Source organism: Lygodium microphyllum, chromosome 9 (genome assembly GCF_053477565.2).
Source record: "Lygodium microphyllum isolate KBCC chromosome 9, Lygodium_microphyllum_v1.1.10, whole genome shotgun sequence".
NCBI classification, from domain to species: Eukaryota; Viridiplantae; Streptophyta; class Polypodiopsida; order Schizaeales; family Lygodiaceae; genus Lygodium; species Lygodium microphyllum.
The window spans coordinates 22,666,360-22,681,324 of NC_141143.1; positions in this window are offsets into that span (position 1 = coordinate 22,666,360).

Consider the following 14,965-nt stretch of genomic DNA (forward strand, 5'->3'; position numbering starts at 1 on the left):
TATAGGGTTGCCTTCTTTTAGAGTTGCAGAATTGCATAAAGTCTGTGAAGCATGCTAGTTTGGTAATCAGGCAAGACAACCCTTCTCACATGACAAAGAAGTGAGTAGAAAAATACTTGATGTAGTGCATACTGATGTTTGGGGGCCTACACAGAATGTATCTCTTGGCGGCAGCAAATACTTTGTCACATTTATCGATGACTGTTCAAGGAAGCTATGGGTATACTTCATGAAGGAAAAGAGTGATATGTTTGAGCACTTCAAATCTTTTAAGGCAGCTGTTGAAACAGAAACATGCTTAAAATTGAAGTGCTTGAGATCAGATGGAGGGGGAGAGTACCTCTCTAATGAGTTCAGTGGCTTCTTGAGGGCTCATGGGATAAAGAGGCAATTTACTTGTAGGTATACCCCACAGCAAAATGGTGCTGTAGAAAGAAAAAATAGGCATATTACAGAAGTTGCACATGTATTAATGTCTGAAAAGAATATGCCCAAACATTTATGGTCTGAGGCTGTCCATACTGTTGTTTACATTATGAACAGAAGTCCCACAGCTGCAGTTCATGGGATGACTCCTGAAGAATGCTTTACTGGCAAGAAGCCCGATGTATCGCACTTGAAGGTATTTGGCTGTGTTGCATACGTGCATGTGCCGGATGAGCTACGGAATAAGCTTGATCCAAAGGAAGAAAAATGTGTTTTTATTGGATACTCTTTAGAGCAGAAAGGGTATTGCTATTATAACCCTATCACAGGTGAGTTCAGAGTGAGCAAGGATGTTATCTTTGATGAGATGGGAAGTTGGTATACACCTGCTGGTGATGTTTTGGATGATGATAATGATCAAGATAGCTATGTGAAGAAAGATAAACAATAATCATGGAGTCTTAGTGGACCAAAAACATCATCTGGTACTACACCTATAGTGTGCCCTTGGTCTGGGAGACTAAGGAGTAGTCCCACATCTTCAGGTGGATCTATAAGCGTTGCACGAAAGGACAAAGGAAAGAAGAAAGTGCTGGATGGTAATGATGCATCTACCAGTCATTTGGGATTTGATGGAGATTCTAGTGGTTCAGAGAGTTTGAATGATGAGCTTGGCATTCCTTCAGTCAGGACACCAGGTGTACAGAGAGCTCATAGTAATGTAAAGGCTCCATTAAGTGATCCAATGGTATGCAAATCTAGTAGGGTCAGACACCCTGTTAAAAGATTTGGTTTTGAAGGTTATACAGCTCACCATTATGCTTATATGGTGAAACTAGTTGAGGATGTTGAGCCCACTTGTTTTGAGGATGCTGTTGGTCATGCTCATTGGGATGTGGTAATGGATGAGGAGATGGTTGCATTAGAAGCCAATAAGACTTGGGATTTGGTACCCTTACCTAAATGTAAGAAAGCTATTGGCTGTAAGTGGGTTTATAAAGTCAAGCATAATGCAGATGGTTCAGTTAGCAGGTATAAAGCTAGGCTGGTTGCAAAAGGCTATGCTCAAACATATGGCATAGATTATGAAGAGACATTCGGTCCAGTTGCTAGGATGGCAACTGTTAGATGTGTGATTGCCTTGGCAGCCAAAGGTTGGAGTTTGCACTAAATGGATGTTAAGATTGCCTTCTTGCATGGTGAATTGCAAGAAGAAGTGTAAAGGGAGCAGCCAATAGGTTATGAGGATTTAGAGCATCCCACATATGTGTGCAAGTTAAAGAAGGCGCTCTATGGGTTGAAGCAAGCACCTAGAGCATGGTCTGACAAGATTGGAGAGTATCTTGTCAATATTGGATTTTGTATTTCTGATGTTGATCACTCACTTTATGTGAGAAAGTGAGATGTAGGTTTGGTCATCATAGTCATCTATGTGGATGACTTGATTATTATAGGTGACAGTGACAATGGGATTGGTGAAGTTAAGGACTTCTTGAAGAAGGGTGAGCTGAGATACTTTCTTGGTATTGAGGTGATTAGATGTGATGATGGTATATGGCTGTCCCAAAGGCAGTATGTCTTGGATATGCTATCCAAGTATGGCATGACAGCATGTAAGCCTCTTTCAGTACCATTGGAGCAAAATGTGGAGTTGAGTGCTGATGTTGGGGATGAGATAGAAGACCCTACTATGTTCAGGAGGATAGTAGGGAGTTTGATTTACATGACTATTTACAAGGCAAGACTTGAGCTATGTTATTGGCCTTATTAGTAAGTTTATGCAGATGCCTAGAAAGCCTCATTTGGATGTAGTTAGATGTATATTGAGGTATGTGAAGTCCACTTTACATTATGGACTTTTTTATGAGGCAGGTAAGGATGTACAGGTCTTTGGATACACAGATGCAGATTGGGCTAGTAACATGTCAGATAGAAGATCTACGAGTGGATTCATATTTTTCCTTGGTAGTGCATGATGCCAGGAGGCATATTACACGGTGGATTCCGTGCCACGGTGGATTCCATAAACTTTGATGACCGGGGCTCATACACAAAGTGGATTCTTTGTGCGAGAAGTTGATGGGGACGCCTATCCTTTTCGGGCGTTTCATTAATTTAGTGTGCACATGGGGTGATTCCATAGCGGGTGATTCCGCAAAATGCATATTAAATTAATAAATGTTTATGAGTTTAGAGTGCGCACTCGTAAGGATTGATTTCTAACTAGTTGATTTATTTATGTAGCTGAAGACTGCTAGGTATTCACTTTTGTTGGTTTAATTGTATTATTTTACTAACGATTGTGAATGCTTTAGTTGATGTGTAGAGATAGCAGCAGTGGCGGAGGAAAGCATTGAAGGATAGTGAGTATTCAAGTTATCACTTATATTTTGATGGGTGCATATCTTAGGTATGGCGCCTATATTTTGTCGCGCCTATTTATTGAGGCGTTGGATATTTATTTATTATTTTGTATGCCATGGACGCACGATTATGTTATTTGTACTTGGACATTGTATTGGGTATGCCTGACTCTTTGGGCACCGCCCATTAGCTTTATTTCTATTTTGTGCTAAAGCAAACTCAAAAGCCAAAAGCGTGCTATTTTGTAATTGGGGCTATTATTTGAGCTTGAAGATGATTAATACATAAAATACATGCTTTGTGGAGCGCTCACACAAGGCATGGGGGGAGATTGCACCCAATTGGTCTCTTGTTTATGTCGTGCATGCTTTTTACCTTGAGTTTTGTGCAAAAAGTAGAGTTCTTTTTGTTCTTGGGGACCTTTCGGCATTCACTACGCAAGCATACGGCATCCGATCTGCGCACCAGTGCAACAGTTACATGGAGCAGCAAAAAGCAACCTACAGTTGCTTTATTGAGTTGAGAGGTTGAGTATAGAGGTGCTGCTATGGAAGCATGTGAGATGGTATGGCTGCAAAAGTTATTAGGTGATTTGGATGTGCAGGGAGATGGTCCAGTTGTCATTCATTGTGACAACATGAGCAGCATACAGTTAGCTAGGAATCCAATGTTCCGTGCTAGGACAAAATACATTGAGGTGCACTATCACTTTGTGAGAGAGAAGGTACTTGCAAAAGAGATTGACTTAGTATATGTCAGCACACAGGATCAAATAGCTGATGTTTTCACAAAGGCATTGGGTGTAGAGAAGCTTTGAAAGTTCCGAAGCTTACTTGGAGTTGCAGAGATAGATTTGAGCTTGAGGGGGAGTGTTGAGATGGCAATCTCAACATGTGCAGACATTGATGATGGACCACCTGGTTAGATGAGTTTGCACATCTATACTTAGCATGTTGGTGGTGATTATGATATTCACATGGCCACTGACTTACCACTTATTATATTTAGTTTGTTACACCTACCTAGAGCTGGCAAAGATATAACGCCAATTGATTAGTATAGTCAGTTATGCACTGTTTGACTTAGAAGGCTACTTTTCTTTATATTGTATCTTATCTATACTTTGTGTACATTGTATAGTGTGTGGAAAAAGAAGAAGAAACCAACAAGAAAAAGTTTTGGCCTCCATCTCTCTTCTTGTGTTCTTGAGTGAGCTTCCTCTTGTGTATACAATGTGTGTTTGGTTTAACATCAAACCATTCTTGAACATGAAGCTTCAAGGATAGTTGGCTATGGAGTCAAAATAGGGAAGCAAGCTTTAGGCATTAGATTCTTGGATTATTCTCTTCCATTCCATGGAGCTTTTTCTCTAAATCACTCCAAGGACTTCTCTTCTACTTCAAGTGTTCAAAATTTTAAAGAATCCAAGTAATGCATTCAAGATTGAAGGCCAATCTTCTTTTGAACTACAAGTATGATAGGGATTGAAGAATTTCCTTGAAATTTCCTTCAAAGAGGCTTCAAATTCAAGGGATTTTCATCTATACTACTCATTGGAGATAAAGACTTGATCTAGACATCATTCTTGGATCATATTTGGAGCTAATGTGTGGTATTATGGAGTCTATTGTTCTCTTAATCATTTGTTGGATTTAAGAAGAAGGTCTATCAACCTTTATGGCTGAAGTTTGACTCAAGCAACATCTTCTTCTTCAATCATTGAAAGAGGTACTTCTATTACTCTTCTTTAATCTCTCCAATTCCTCATTCAACTATTGTTGCATTTCCTATTACTGAAAGATAGGTTAAGTAGAGAACTCTTGCATTGAGCTTCAATCTCAGCATTGATGAACCATAATACTCAAGTATTGAAGCATTGAATCTTGAATCCCAAGCATGAATTGATTGAAGAATTAGCCCATTGAAATCAACCAGTTGAAATTGAGGTTATCATTACTCTTTGCATCGTTTGATTGATCAATCCATAGCATTAACCATACAATTTCCTTTCAATTTTTCTAAGAGATTGCTTAACCTCTAACTTTGGGGTCCTTTGCTGATTCAATCTATTGAGAATACCCAAGAAATTTGTAAAAGGTGAGCATAGTAAATCAGTGAGTCACTAATTACTATTGGTAAACCTTTCTCATCCTCATTAACATACATTTTACCTTCCAATTCTTACATATCATGGAAATATCAAAATCTTGATTTTGCCATGTATATCATGCTCCGATTTTTAGAACACTAGGTTTTCCATATATATTTCGATCGAGAAAAAAGGTCGAAGCCAGACGAGATAGCAAGATGATAGTGAGGTGACCCTCCCTTGCTATTTATGACTCCGTAGGGATGCACAACCTGGCTGAAAGAAACTTTGCACACCTTCCAAAGTTTTAGAGCCGGTACTTGTGCACTATTTTATCCCTCACCACAGGTGGTGGACCATGGAATACCACTTGGGAAAGAATGGACAAAGACTTGAAGGCTTTTGGTACCAAACAGGGTAGTAGGTGATAGATTTGAACAGAGAAACAACTCTACAGGTACTTTGAAGGTGATCAAGGTTGGTGACAGAGCCTACAGATTGTACTTCAGTTAAAACAGGGTCCAAACAGTGAGTTTACAAGTGGTTGTTGTAGATTGCTGTCTCATCCTGGACAGTCATAAAGAATCAATTATAAAAGTAGAATATTTTATTCTAAAAATTTGGTTCTTATACTCTATGCATAGAGGACAAAGATAGCTTTGACCCTAGCTATAGAGCACCACATTTGGACATACAATTCAAAAATTATGGTCATTTTAGTGACAAGTGGTCATTGTAGTAGGTTGACAGGGTACACTGTTTTGATTTGAAGCAACCATATACCTCTTCCAAACTTGTAAACTTAGTAAATTTGGTATATCTATGTGTTATTAGCTTCATTTAGAGCTATCAAGCACTTGGATTGGAGGAGTATAGCACTAGATTTTACCATTATTTGACAAGCAGTCTTGAGTTACTATAATTTCCATGATGGCAAGGAAAAAGAACAAGGACCAGGTATTCGAGCACATTAATGAGGACTTATAAGATTACAATGTTGAAGAAAATCCTACCATAGGGGCTACAAATCAAGGATAGGAATTTGTGAGCAATAGTACAACTAATGAAGAGATCCAATGGCCAAGGATTCCTCATGACAATGATCCTAGAACTGAAGTAAATGTTACTCATGACTCCAATGATTTCTAGTAGCTATCAAAGCAAATTGGTAATATGAATGAAGGTCTAATCTAGCTTACCCATTCAATGGATGACAAGTTTGGCAAGATGATTACACATATGGAGCAGCAAAACCATAGGTTGGATGCCAAATTTGAACAACTGGTTATTTACAATATTCAACAACTTGGATAATAACAAATTGCATATCAATCCACCTTCCCATGCTAAAGATGTACCTATTACTTACGGAAATTTGAGGTTTACACCAGCCCACCAGCATATACCATCCACTTTTGAACATGAAGGACCTTCTAAGGTGAATGAAACAGTTCAACCTCATACCAACTCTTGGAATAAAAACAAGCCAAACTTCACTAATTCAAGAGATAAGGGACAGTAAGATTATTCCTTGCATGATGACATAAATGAGTTTGTACATGGATGCCATCCCTTCTATAAAGAGTTTGGTTCTCAACATGCTCAAGTTCATAATGTAAGAGATGATCAAGGGCAATATGCACATGATAAAGCAAGGAATGGAGACAGTTTCTAGCATGCTGAAGATCATGATGATGGGTTGCCACATGGAATACCCACTCATAACCAACAATCACATGGAAACTCATTGTTTAGTCGTCAATCTTTTCAAAATTATTGAAATGGACAATATTCATTTACTCCTAATCATGGATAGCAAGCAATGAGTGATCATTTTAATAGGTAGCAATTTTTTGGATATACCAATCATAATGGGCAGCATTATCATTATGACAAGGAATACAAGGACAAGATCAATATATCCAATTTCAAAGGAGATAACCCTTCACCAACCGAACTTGAGGAATGGATCAACAAATTGGAAATGTATTTCACTCTCTACGCATGCAATGATCAAGCAAAGATTTGTTATGCATCCCTACACCTAGAGAGATATGCGCATACGTGGTGGAGATACATGAGCAAGATTGGGGAGAATTTTCAGTCTTAGGATGACTTCAAATTAGCCATGACTCAAGTGTTCATGTCACCGATGGAGAAGGAAAGGCTTGAAAGGAAATGGTATGATCTTAGGCAAAGGGGTTCTACCGTGAGGGAGTACTCCAACCAGTTCTTAAACCTTTCTATGTATGTGGAAGGCATTTCCGATTCAACCAAACTGAACAAATATATTTTTGGTCTTGATCCAAACCTTTCAGCTGAAGTTGGGGCAACCAAGCCTACAAATGTCCATGCAACCATTCAATATGCTGAAAGGTAGCCAGAAATATACAAGAGATTTGACTTCATTTTAGCCCAAAATAGGAATGAATTATCAATCAAATCAACCTATCAGATTTGGACATCAGTTTAGTCAACAAAGAGAGGGATTTAGAGCTGAAAATAGGTTTCAAAATAATTTCAACAAGGTTCCAAATTACCCTACATCACATGCTTCAAAACAAGGCAATAATTTTAGATATAATGTTGATCCGAAAGAAGAATTCAAGAGGGTTGAAGGTGCAATTAAGCAATATCCCAATAACAACAGCAACAAGGCACTTCCCAATGACAAATCCAAGGGTCTATGATATAAATGTGGGGAGAAATGGTCTCCTAAGAACAAGCAGAAGTGCAAAGGATATATGGCAAAGTCTAATATGTTGAATATTGAAGACTCTCATGAAGAGGAGACACAAGAAGGAAATCTTTTGCAAGTAGAGACAATTCCTACTTGTGACTGATGATATGCATGAGCATGATGATCAGGACACATAGGAGGAATTAGAGCCAGTTAATAGTTTTCCTTATGATCCAGGTGGTCAATTTGATCCTGGAGGATCAGAGATTGATGATCCTTCTATGGTTTCTTGTTAGCCCATGTTATGTTCCATATCTCAGGATGCATGGATGGGTTGTAAAGGTAAAAATAAACTTTGGCTCAAGGGTACTATAAATTCAAAGGTTGCTCATATTCTCATTGATACAGGCAGCACTGACAACACCTAGAAACAATGCTTAATATTGCAAATTTTTTAAACAAAACTGTACACAATTGGCATATTGTTACCAGCTTTTTACATTAATTTGATGTAGATGCGGTGTTCGTTGTTGCTTTTTTTGGAGGCCGTGTCTCTGTAGTTTGTTGACCAAGAGATGTCGTTACAAGGAAGTTTTTGTATGGGAGAAAGATGGTGCTATAGATAAAATTTGGTAGATTTCCTTGGTGAATCCTAACTATGACCAAACTAAAATTTTCCCATAGGGAATTCTTATCATCTAGAGAAGATAAGATTTTGTCTTCTCTCCCATGATTCCTCTCTTTCAAACACCAAATTTGATTTTGATTTAATGAAATGAAGCAAGTCTAGGAGCTTTGTGGTGGTTCAGCACATCGCCTAAGTAACACTTGCATGCCCCTCGTAATCCGCAATGCAAAGCACAGCTCATTTGGGGGCAGTTTCAATGTCAGTAGATTGGTTGTGTGACATCGAGTTTTTCACCAATGTACTAGCAATCTTTGAAGCTCTCTAGAAGTATGGAGCCACTTGAAGATGTGATGTTACTTGCACTTGTTATGTTGTTTTTCTATTCACTAGTTGGACTTTAGTTCTTTGGGTCAGATCTTGCATATAGGTGTATAAGGCAGTTAGATGGCCAAATGTCCTACCCTGTAATATACTATTCACATTTCTCAGATAGAGGACTTAAGTTCCCAAGCAATTTAGTATGCAAGAAAGCTGGTGGAAACCCCGGCTATGGATCTTAGTCTTTTGACACATTTCCATTATCCATCCTGACACTCTTTTAGGTTGTGTCGCTAGAAGGTTGGAGCTTTGTCATGTATGTTATGGATATTGTTGAGTTCAACTATGTAGTGGCTTATTTTATCACTCTTGTTGCGACTGTTGGATATGTCCTGGTAAATATTGTGGTAGCTCCAATTAGTGGAGTTTTCCGTGGAGTTCGTCATGAGCATCAGGCTCTTTTGAAGAAGAATAGAAACACAAAGAAGTTTAGTTTCTATAATAACATTATCCTAGCAAGCATTCTGAAAGATGTGGTACTTGAGAAGGACAAGAAATTGACATGGAGGGAAAGATTTAAAATCAAATCTAAACAAATGAGGAAGAACTATCAATATAAGGTTAATACTATGTTTTATGCAAAAAATGCATGTGGGCAATGCTACATCAATCAACACAAGAACCATAATAATGGTTTTATCAAGGTTTAGAAGGGGGGGAAGGAAATGAATTAAAAGAAAAATTGAAAATTAGAAAGAGGGGAGGCCGTTGGAGGATGTTATGGGGAAAGGAGGGGTCGTGAACAAGAGGAAGAGGCATCGATTGATCGATAATATTGAGCAAAGATTGCAAGCAAGGGAAGGTACGTCGATCAGCCCAAAAAGTCAAGATACAAATCCCCAATTGATCCGAGGAAGCAAAGCATAGACATGGATGCGGAGGGAGCAAAATTTGCTAAACAAGGGGGGGAGAGGGAAAGGCTATATAAGCCATAGTCTCCAAGACTTAAAACATATAGACATGGTTACATTAAGAACGCATTTGAAGAGAAAAAGCAAGATTGACCACCCCCAAGTTGAGTCACACTAAAAGTATAGGTTAGTATAAGCATTTGTCAACTTGGGCACCTTTGGCAAAGGAAAACATTGTCACTCTTTGAGAGAGAGAAAGAGAAAGAACATGATGAAGAGGGTGCCATCTTCTTAGGCGCATTGGAGAGAGGGAGAGAGGAAGAGGCTTTTTGAGCCCAATCAAAACCAGGAAATGGATGCCTTGTACATTATCATCGCCATGCCTTTCCTTTGAACATGGAAATGGGAGCTTCAATGTACCCACCCAAATTGAGATTACATGCTTGGAGAAGAGTTTCCTCTCTTCAAATCACTCTACTTTGCACATAGTTTGCTGGAGAGATGGGCAAGATATGGAATTAGTAAAATTCTCCTCATTTGGATGTCGACTATGAAGAAGCCATAACCATGGGTTTAAAGCTCTTAATTAAAGCTTAATAGCTTAAAACTTTTAAAGGCTGTTTATATTGTGATAAGTCAATCACTTAGCTAGGAAGGCAAGGAAGTAAAAAAAATGATGATCTCGTGTGTGAGACGATTGGGCCGAAGATAGATCTTGGCCAAACTACAAAGGACACGGCTTCCAAAAGCGTATTTGCAACTCTCGTACTTTACGTAAGTACCTTACCTCGTTTAACAGAAATAAGTGATACAGAAAAAATATTTCTTTGGTTTATAATTTTTATAAAATGTCTTTGAATCTTATTTTCAACTCTGAATGGTTGTTTGAATTTATGTAGGTTTGATTTTATATTTTAAAAATAAAAAATAGCCAAAAATTCTTTAAAATGGCATAATATTTTTTCCATGAAGTCTATAAGGCTAAAAGTTTACTGAATTTTATAAATAATATTTGGAGATTATTTGACATGTTGAAAAATTTAAAAATGATTATTTTTTAGTAAAAATTTTAGTTTTTATATTTAAAAAATATACTTTGCATCAATAAAAAGTATGATTTTTCCATGGAAAAGGTGAAAGTTGAATTTTTTATGCTTTAGTAAAATTCTTAGGAATTAATTAATCAATTAGTTAATTAAAACTAATTTAATGTTATTTTTGTTAAAAAAATATCCATATAAACATGCTATTTTTTATTTGACATAATTAAGAGTATATGTGATGTGTTAATTTACGACATAGGGAGGAAAAAATGATTAATAAATATTAAAATAAATTTATTATATAAAGGTAGAGAAGAGATAATTTAAAAGGAATTTAAATGAAAATGTGTAGATAGATCCATTGGATCTATGCTGCCCTGAGATCAACTTCCCTAAGGGATAAAAATTCTAGGCTTAGTATTTTAGTGTCCAGTATAGAGATCTAGCCATGAAGAGATGAAGTGCAAGATTAAGCAAGCTTACTGAGTTTTAGACATTAAATTAGTTGGACTACTACAAACGAGTTTCGTAACTATTGAGGAAGGCTAGATAGATCATAAGAATTTGTTGCCAATATCACCTATTTAGTGCAACAACTCGCAGGAGTTGGCTTGACAACCTAGTTAAAAGTGGCTCGATCATTTTTTGGTGCGTTTGCAAGGGAGTCAAGTGCACTCGAATGGGTGATTGACTTCACTAGGATAATTAAATCCTAGGTATTTATGAGTGAACATGAGGTTTCTTTTCTAAGGGACTATTTTCCTAATTTGCCCCAAGATTGCCAAAGGAGAATATTGGGTTGGGCAAGAGACATTGAATTAGTAGAGGGAGGCAAGTATTTTGGCCCGCAATTAACTGTGGACATAGAACAATTATCTTCCTGGAGTTGCGGCTATAACAATTGCACGCAAACCATAGTTTTATTAGCAGTGCACTTTGGTTTAATATATTCAGTATAAATAAATACAATCAGTGTATCGTACCACTTCGATTGGTATTATTGTAATGCTTATCGAACTTTTAGAAGGGTGGTACGGGATGATGTGTGGCATTGGATATGTGTATCCAGAGGTTTAAAAGTCACTTTCAACACAAAAGACGCTAGAGAGATCGCTAAAATTTTAGGCATAATCCATGAGTAAGAAGAAAAGTTTCCATATGGAGAAATAGACCCAGAGTTACCAATCATTCTAAACCTTCTAAGCACCCATGCAAGCAAAAACCTAACTTTATAGCTTCAAACAAAACGTGCAAAATTTTGGAGTATGATAGTAATAGCTATTTTAGTAATTGTGGTTGAATTCGGAGGAGAGGCAAAGGCAACAAAATGAAGCTAGAGTTCAATGAGCGGCACGACAAGAGGCTTGGCTATTAGAAAAGCTTGAGAGGGTAAATGCATTATTGAATCTAGGGGTAGATGCTTTGTCTAACTGAAACGTAGAACCTTTTAGGCCTAGTATATCATTCGATAGAACACCATCAAAGGGAAGTGAAGTAAACTCATATCAATGGGTCAAATTGCCTCAAGCAGTAGTAGTGCCATAAGACAATGTACCCTTCACATTTCTCAAAATCCTCCTCACAACATCTAGGTGAGGTTTCCTTGACTGTTGCATAAACTGGCTTATCAAACCAACTGGATAACTCAAGTCCAATCTAGTGATAGTGAGATAGATCAAACTACCAACCAACCATTTGTTTATACATAGTCAAATTCTCTATCACATTTCATGTATCAATAGCCAGCTTTACATTTTGCTCTAGTGGTGTGTCCATGGGTTTGCATTCTAGCATGCCATACTTCTCTAACATATTATATGCATATCATTTTTATATCATCCATATCTCATGACCTCTCTGCATAACTTCAATGCCTAAGAAAAAATTAGCTCTCCAAAGTGTGTAATTTGAAATTCTTTCTACAACATAGCTTTTATATCATCAATGCTCTATATGTCATCACCTATAATGATCACTAGATTATCTACATAGAGCACCAAAATTACATATCCTATCTCTATTTTCTTGGTAAATAGGCTGTGATCAGCTTTGCCTAGCTGAAATCCAAGTGTGTGCAAGTAGGAAGTTCTTAGCATTCTAGACTCATGGAGCTTCCTTTAATCCATAGAGTGCTTTGTTCAATATGCATACATACGATGGATAGTCAAGATCCACATAGCCCTCTAACTGATCCATATAAACGTCTTCTTCCAAATCACCATTTAAGAAAGCATTTTTAACGTCCATCTAATAAGGATTCTAGCCTTTGGATGCAGCAAATGCTATAACAGTCCATACAGTTGCCATCTTAGCAACTAGACTAAAAGTTTCCTCATAATGCAGCCCATACTATTGGGCATATCCTTTCACTACCAATCTGGCTTTGTACCTCTCAAGCTAGCCACCCCATCAAACTTATATTTTACTTTATAGACCCACTTGCATCCAATAGGGACTTTACTCTCAGGCAACTCAACCAAATCCCATGTTCTATTTCTCAACAAAGCCTCATATGCATAGTGTCTCACCAAGTATCCACTATAGGCAAGCCTATCCATAGGCTTCCTTTCTCTCTACGATCTTTGAATGCAATCTTTCATGAGAGGCAGTACATATCTTTGCTTAACTTCAAGTGTAACCACTGCAGGTATGCCAAACTCACTATCAAGACTCTCACTAGAGTCATATCCTAAAGTCAATGGACTTGTAACAACATTAAAAACCTTCTCTTTTATTATCTCTCTCCCCCTCACTAATGTATCCATGTTAGTGGTGGATACAGACCCATGACTACATAGCCTGCTTGGTCTAAGGACTCATCAAATACAACATTGCGGCTGAGAAATATCTCTCGTGTAGTTGGAATAATACACTTATATGTGTTTTTTCCTATGAATATCCGAGGAAAACACACTTCACTACTTCATGGTCAAGTTTCTTATGTTTGTCATCATGAACATGAACATAGGCAATACTACCAAATACTTTCAAATGTTGTATGTTATGCTCATAGCCATATAGTTTTTCATAAGGTGTCTTTTCATGTATTCCTGTAGTAGGTGTTCTATTCATGATATAGATAGTCGTAAGTGCTGTTTCAGAGCCCAATACCACAAAGGCATATCCTTCTCATTTAACATATCCCTGGCTGCCTCCATAATCACCCTATTCTTTCTTTTAGCAACTTCATTTTGTTGTGGAGTGTAGCTACTAGTTAATTGCCTCCTGATTCCATGCTTTGCTAATTATCTATCAAACTCCTTTGAGACATACTCTCCACTACCATCATATCATAACCATGAGACATAATAGTTAAGCTCTTTTTCAACATGAACTTTAAAATCCATAAAGCTATCCAACATCTCATCTTTATGATTTAAAATGTATATTCATGTGTATGTGCTATAGTCATTTACAAATTTCACATAATATCAATACCCACCATGTTGAGATAACAAGCTCAACACATGCGGACATTAATGATGGACCACCTGGTTAGACGGACCCACACATCTACACTTAGCACGTCGGTGGTCATTATGACTCTCACATGGCCAGTGACTCATTACTTATTATATTCAGGTTGTTACACCTATTTACAGCTGGCATAGTTATAGCACCAGTCGACTAGTGTAGTCGGTTATGCATTGTTTGACTTAGTAGGCCACTTTCCTTTATGTTGTATCTGTTGAGATGACAAGCTCAATACGTGCGGACATTGATGATGGACCGCTTGGTTAGATGGGTCCACACGTCCACACTTAGCACGTCGGTGGTCATTATGACTCACACATGGCCACTGACTCATTACTTATTATATTTAGGTTGTTACACCTATTTACAACTGGCATAGTTATAGCGCCAGTTGACTAGTGTAGTCGGTTATGCATTGTTTGACTTAGTAGACCACTTTCCTTTATGTTGTATCTTATCTATACTTTGTGTACATTGTAAAGAGTGTGGAAGAAGAAGAAAAAACAAGCAAGAAAACGTTTTGGCCTCCATCTCTCTTCTTGTCTCTTGAGTGAGCTTCTCCTTGTGCATTCTGTGTGTGTTCGGCGCAGCATCTTGAGCAAGTCCCCCCACCACGCGATTCTTGACATGGTATCAGAGCCGCACCACTGAGAGAGGTTGATTTTGAAGGTTGAAGCGAAGGAGAAGAAGCAAGGTTCGAGCAAGCAAGCCACGGGTAAGAAGCTCTCCCATTCTTCCACTCTCTCTCTCGGATAGAGCCTGTGGAGGCACCGGAAGCAGGGTCGAGCAAAAATATCAGATTGCAGTGAGATTTGGTGTGCGCATCTGAGGCCGTTTCAGGTCCCGTTTTAGAGCATCTGAGGCCATTTCAGGTCCCGTTTTAGAGCCGCAAGGTTGCGGACAACAATTTCAGGGTACACTGTGATTTCAGCTGTTTTGACCAAAAGTGGGTGCGCAGGTTACAGATTGCGAATCTATAATTCTTGAGGTGTTTGCAAGAAGAAAACATAAGGTTTATTTGCAAACAGGTTG